The sequence below is a fragment of the Psammomys obesus genome, unplaced genomic scaffold, assembly GCF_907164565.1.
Source record: "Psammomys obesus unplaced genomic scaffold, mPsaObe1.curated_primary_1811, whole genome shotgun sequence".
In the NCBI taxonomy this organism is placed as follows: Eukaryota; Metazoa; Chordata; class Mammalia; order Rodentia; family Muridae; genus Psammomys; species Psammomys obesus.
The window spans coordinates 23,390,404-23,397,542 of NW_026596051.1; the positions used below are offsets into that span (position 1 = coordinate 23,390,404).

Consider the following 7,139-nt stretch of genomic DNA (forward strand, 5'->3'; position numbering starts at 1 on the left):
GACGCAAATTGCAATTTCGAGTCAAAGCCACAATGGAAATAAAATAATGTGAATCAAGTAAAATCAAGTGAGAGTATCCAGGAGAAAAATACAGATCAAACTTTCATAAAATGAAATACCTCACTTATTATTAAGGTCTTTTTCAATAAACACTAATTTAAAAAATTTGTTCACATATGTATATTAATATAATGTAATGTAATGTAACGTAATATACTATAATAATATATAATCCAAGAAGTGAAGGGGAAAAAACAAAGTGCTGAGGCTCATATCAAGTTGTGACTAACTCCACAGCCTCTCTCCTTCCATCATCTGCCATTACCTGCTAAGAGGAGCAAGAATGACTAACAGGCATGAAGATGAATGAGACTCCATGTTACCCAAGCATTTTTAAAGCACGGAAAAGCATGCTGAATACATTACGTGGCAGAAGCTGTGAGAGACTTCACCCTAAGTTGATATGACCTTTATGACAATAAGCGTCCAGACCACCATGTGATGGTAAAGGACCTGGTTGTGAACTGGGTTCTCACTTTGCACATTTCTTGAGAGTGAATATTAGAAAGGGTCAGGCAGTGTACAAATGGCTTCCTAGGGAAGCTCCTGGGGTGGATTGAGTTTGGAATCCTCGCTCAGGAATAAAAGCTCCCTATGTACATCTTGGTGGTATTCTCCAGAAGAAGGCTAGAGATGAGGGAACTTGAATGCTACTGAGTCTGGAAATAAAAGGGTGAGGTAGTTGAAATGCTCATAAAACCTCTATACACTAAGTCCTAAGTCAGGTTTTACCCATTCTATATTAATTAAGATTTTGTTATAATTCATAAATAAAATAATATAACTTGTCATGATTCAAAAAATCTATAAGAAAATATTTAACATTATTATAGTTTGTTATAATTCATTAAATTTAGTTGTCTGTCATTATTGAAGTATGATTTGTTTTTGTAAGAAAAGGGGATTTACTTATACTTATTCTTAGTACAATTCTGAAATACAAAAGTATAAGCATTGTCAGCTATTTAAGTTACAAAGATGATGAGTATGAGTGTGGAAACATCAACATCCATCATCATCAAGCCAAGCTTTGGGTGGAGTGGGAAAAATATACATTTCATTCTGCATTTTGAGACAGGACAAATGGCTGCAGGAATCTGTGTTAAGATAGAATGTAATGCAAACTTCCTCTCCCCAATATTTACAAATATCGCCAAGAAGCATGCATACAAATGCATATTTGGAAAATGCCCGTTAGTGGCTCAGTTAGAACAACTGAAGCTGAGTCTGACTCTTACTATCCTCTTAACCTCATTTCTTTCACTCTGCTAGGTAAGTTTATGCCACAATATCCATCTTAACCACAAATAATTATCTCCTCACCTCTACTAAGTTCACTGTGTTCTCAACATCCTCTATGACCTTTGTGTTCAGTGTCATGACTTTATATCCACATCAGATTATACCCTCTAGTGTGATGATACCTAACTTGAAAAGACAGAAGAATATCACCTGCAAAAAAAAAAAAAAGATACAGGATCACTTTCACTTACTTAGCTGGTACTGGTTATACAACTGTCCTAACACATAAGACTGATGTGTCTAGATTAAAACACTAGCAAAAGATGTGACACGCGTTTCTCATACCCAATTGAATATTAAAGTAAAATACTATCTTGTGAGACTCAATACATTACTGATTGAAATTTTGGATGTAGAAATAAAATAATGATCAACTAAAAATCTGTGTTTTCACAATAAATCAGACCCTATTATCCTTTGGAATGTAAAATTTAAAAAAAACATATTTAGAAGTTTGTTATAGCCATGGAATATGACTTCTAAAACAAGATTAAGAAACAACCAACACATAACTCCTTAAGTATCTCTGTACTTAAGGTAGGTTAGGAATTCATCAAAACTCTCTCAAGGATGTGATGTTTATATAAAAGGCTGAGAAACATGCATGAGCAGTTGCATGAAGTCAGGGAAGCATTCTTGACCGAAAACAGCATAAAATTTGAAACAGCAATCTATTCTGGGTGGAAGTAAAACTGGGTCACCGTGGGTCACTGTGGGTCACTGTGGATAGAACAAAGAGGAGACTATGGGTATTAGATGTTGAAGGAGCAAGGAGTTCCACTCAGGCAGGCTACTGCATTTAAAATAAGCCAAAGAATATGAGCATGATAGAAACTATTGTTGGGTAGCAGGCAGAAGAATGACAGAATATGATTTGTGTTGATTTCTGGCAAAGTACAGTCTTCCAAACTCTGTGCATCCCCAAACCCCAAAATAGAAGCTATAATGACAGCTGCCTGTGTGAGAGCCAAAGGCAATATCAGAGTTGAAAGGTGTTAAGCTTTACTTTCTTTCAATGGCACTGTCAGAAAAATATATTGTTACTGAAAAATGCCAGGGCTGGCAAAATCTAGGTATGTCTGAAAAACTAAAGGAAAAGTGCAGGTGTGTAAAATGCTACTCTAGCAAGAGAAGGCTCAGAAAACTCTAGCTTATATGTTTAAATGGATGATGTAGATCTGGCTACCAACCTGGCACACAGAGATGCAGAATGCTTTTGTGTGAGTGTGAGATCCAGTAAATGTAAGTCTAGGTCATATTGAGGCAAGGCCAACCTTAGAAAATGAAGAAAGGCAAGTGGGAGACATGGCAGGGAAATGAGTTTATGAAAGGGCATAGCTGCCGAGAAAAGTCCATGGGATATTCTTCTACTCTAGGGCTGTTTGAACTGTTCCATGAGAAAAGCTACCACTAAAAACTATGTCCTATGTGGATATAAATTGCTGTACCAAATAAAGTAGGTTGAGGGCATTTATTTCAAACTTTATTTCCTTAAACTTAGAACACAAAATGACTTCAGTATCCACTATGGCCATGGAGAGTAGAGAAAAGAAATGATTCCTATTGCACAAGGTTTCATTTTTCTGACTCATTCAAAGCTGTACATATTGTTATGTTAGTGTCATTGTGCTGTACATGGATTTTCATCTCACTTAAAAGAAATTTACTGCTCGACCCAGATGGTACATGCCTGCAATTTTAGTACTTGGTGAGGTAAAGACAGAAGGATCTCTGAGTTTGAGGCTAGTCTGGTCTACAAAACAAGTTCAGGACAGCCAATCAACACAGAGAAACCCTGTCTCAAGAAAACAAACAAAAAGGAAAAAGAAAAAAATGAAAGATAACTACAAATTAAAAGTTTAGTTTGAATTTAATAGATATGTCTAATTGAGAGTCATAAGGCTGAAAGTCATAAAAATTATATACATATATATTTGATAATTTATTCTGCTTCAATACTGATACATTAAAGGAAGAATTCTTACAAAAATTAATCAACAAATGATAAAACTGGAAATCTGAGTTTGAAATTTTCAAAGTCATCTGATTTAGTCTTTAGTTGAGGTGGTCTTAAATCAGAACTCTGACTCCAAAGTCTATGCATCCTTTGTATCATTATTATCTTTATGGTTAGTGGATGTGAGCCAAATAGCCATCATTCGCTGTGTTATTCAATGGGCACAATCTTCTGAGTCTCAGTTTCAGCATCTATATACTGGGTTTAAGTGTAGCACTGAATGAGTCAAATTTACCACATTCTCCTTGAAGTTTGAAGGATGTGTTGACATAGCAGGAAGAAGATAGCATGAGCCTTAGCCAGTCCTGCTCCACTCTCATAAACATTTGTATTAGCAGCAGTCATCTTATGAAGAGTATGATGATAATACTCCATAGAGATAAGACCTCAAGAGGTTAGGTTACTCATATAAGGAAGCCTCAAACAGCTGAGAATAATGAGCGGTGCGGTAATTTTATCCATTCCTGTAGATAGCCCCTTCCCTAACTTTTATGATGACTGACAAAGGAATTTCAGAAAGTCTGATAATGAAGTTTGAGCATCTTACCAGGGTACTCCTTCTTGATTAGCTTCCTTAGGTGTATAGAATTTATTATGATTATCTTATATTATATGTTTGATATCCACTTATGAGTATGTACCATGGGTGTCTCTCTGCTTCTGGGATACCTCATGCACGACAATCATTTCTAGATCCCACCATTGCCTGCTAATTTCATGATTTCTTTGTTTTTAATTGCAGAGTAGTATTCCATTGTATAAACATACCACAATTTCTGTATCCATTCTTCAACTGAGGGACCTCTGGATTGTTTCCAGATTCTGGCTATTACAAATAAAGCTGCTATGAACATGGTTGAGCAAAAATCCTTGTTGTATACTTGAGCATCTTTTTTTTAAAATTTTTTATTAATTACACTTTATTCATTTTGTATCCCCCATAAGCCCCTCCCTCCTCCCCTCCTGATCCCACCCTCCTTCCCCTTTCTGCATGCATGCCCCTCACCAAGTCCACTGATAGGGGAGGTTCTCCTCTCCTTTCTGATCTTAGTCTATCAGTTCTCATCAAAAGTGGCTGCATTGTCCTCTACTGTGGCCTGGTAAGGCTGCTCCCCCCTCAGGGGGAGGTGATCAATGAGCAGGCCAATCAGATTATGTCAGAGGCAGTCCCTCTTCCCATTACTATGTAACCCACTTGGACACTCAACTGCCATGGGCTACATCTGTGCAGGGGTTCTAGGTTATCTCCACGAATAGTCCTTGGTTGGAGTATGAGTCTCTGGGAAGTTCCCTGTGTTCAAATTATCTTGTTCTGTTGCTCTCCTTGTGGAGTTCCCGTCCCCTCCAGTTCTTACTATTTCCCACTTCTTACATAAAATTCCATTCACTCTGCCCATCAGTTGGCCATCAGGCTCAGCATCAGCTTTGACAGCATCTTTTGGATATATGCCTAGCAGTGGTAAATCTGGATCTTGAAGTAGCACTAGATGCTCAATCTTCATTCAGAAAGGCAAACAAGATGGATATCAGAAGAGGAAGAAAACAGTGAACAGGACAGGAGCCTATCACAGAGGGATTCTGAAAGAATCTACCCAGTAGGGTATCATAACATATGTTGAGATTCATAGCCAAACTTTTTGCAAGTGCAGAGAATCTTACGAAAAAAGGGGGAAATAGAAAGACCTGGAGGGAACAGGAGTTCCACAAGTAGAGCAACAGAGCCAAAAATTCTGGGCACAGGGGTCTTTTCTGAGACTGATACTCCAAACAAGGACTATGCATTGAGATAACTTTGAACCCCTGCACAGAACTAGCCCATGGCAACTCAGTGTTCAAGAGAGTTCCCCAGTAATAGAAACAGGGAGGGACTGTCTCTGACATGAATTCATGGGCTGCCTCTTTGCTCACCTCCACCTGAAGGGGGAGCAGCCTTACCAGTCCACAGAGGAAGACAAAGAACCCAGTCTTGATGAGAACTGATAAACTAGGGTCAGATGGAAGGGGAGGAGGACCTCCCATATCACTGGACTGGAGAGGAGGCATAGGAGAAGAAGAGGGAGGCAGGGTGAGATTGGGAAGGGATTGGGGAGGAAGCTACAGCTGGGATCAAAGTGAATAAATTGTAATTAATAAAAATAAAATAATAAAATTCTTTATTATTATTATGATCTGTTATGATCTGCTGACATGAAACAAAGTGAGCCCAAGCTGATGAGTGCCTGTATTCTCAAAGATTGGCAAATATACCATCCAAATAAAAAGTACACATAACTTCAGGGGCTAGAGAGATGGCCCAGGAGTTAAGAGCCTTAGTTGATCTTCCAGAGAATGAGGGTTTGGTTCCCAGAACCCAAATCTTGGCTTAGAACCATCCGTATCTCCAGTTTTAGGAAATACAGAATGCCTCTTCTGAATGCCAGGAGAAATCCGTACACATTATCAAACACCAATACATATAAAATAAAAATAAATGTCTAAAAATAAAAAACAAAATTTAATTAATATTTATTATATCTGTATATTATACTCTTAGAAGAATGGTGATGAGATGGTTGATGTGAGACTAGGAATATTATTATGTATTATTTTCCAATTTAAGTTCATTTCAGCAACATTACTACATCCCAAATTTTAATATTTATAGTAATTAATTAGATAACTCAAAATAAATTGTAAGTTTACTTAAAGGGTTTTAGATATAAATATGTTTTCATCAAAAATGTAAATTTCAATGTAAACACAATATAACTGTGCTAGAATTATTTTATATCTGTTGTAAAATATAGTTTACACAGTTTTAATTCACCAGTTAAATAGAAAAGAGAAATGCAAATTTTTTGTTAAGTGTAACTTATAAATAAAAGTTATTTAAATAGGCTAGTTTTATTTTATTTTTAAATGTGTTTTCATGATCTATTTTTACTAACATAAAACATGTTAATTCAGCATGCAATGAGAAATCTAGTCATCTAATTAAACATGAGTAGCAAACATAAGGGAGATACGAGTTACATGAAATCACAGCGTGTTAATCAATTGTATCAAGTGACTATGATGCTCAACACTGGCTAAATAATTATGTCTCCAAAGTACAGTTATCATACTGAGACAAGAAAGAAGATGACTACACGTCACAGCTGAAACAAATCATCCTTAATTGTGTGAGAACTGATAATGAATGTCTTAGATGAAAGTGTTAGTCAGTAACTTGCCTGAGGCAGAAAATGCCCTAAGAGCTGTCTAAGTCATCTTTTTGTTGGTTGTTTGGTTCTGTTTTGTTTTCATTTATTTAACCAGTACTATCTCCTGAGGTTTGGATTTTCTTGGTGATACTACATACTAGGTGTACATGTGGAACAGACAGAACAAGTGCCCACCACTTCCGAAGCTCCAAAACTCCATTTAATGTACCATCCTTAGAGGTTATGTCAGATAGTAACCTGACAAGAACAAACACTATACTTGATCTTAGCAAAAAGGGTGAGGAGTGGTGATTAAACATTATCTCTAGGTATGGTGTATGGATGCTTCCAACATAAAATAGCATTGGAATTGGTAAACTTGGCAAGGCAGATAGCCCTCTGTTGTATGTGTAGATACCATCAATTTGTTGAGGTAGGAAAATGAAAGAAAGAGGAAGACAGTCTTGGTTTTATCTCTGTTGAGGAGAATTGAAACATCAGTTTCCATCTGTTCTTACAGAAGAGTTTATACCAAAGTCTGTATTGTTTCTTAAAGGATTGGAGAGGAGATTCTATCC

General features: G+C 36.8%; 1 non-coding gene across 1 annotated transcript; it reads right to left on the reverse strand.

The window, feature by feature from the left end:
• Positions 1–6,686: 6,686 nt before the first annotated feature.
• Positions 6,687–6,871, reverse strand: LOC129689178 (U2 spliceosomal RNA). Its single transcript, XR_008722048.1, has one exon. It is a non-coding gene; the product is annotated as a U2 spliceosomal RNA (small nuclear RNA).
• Positions 6,872–7,139: the final 268 nt, after the last annotated feature.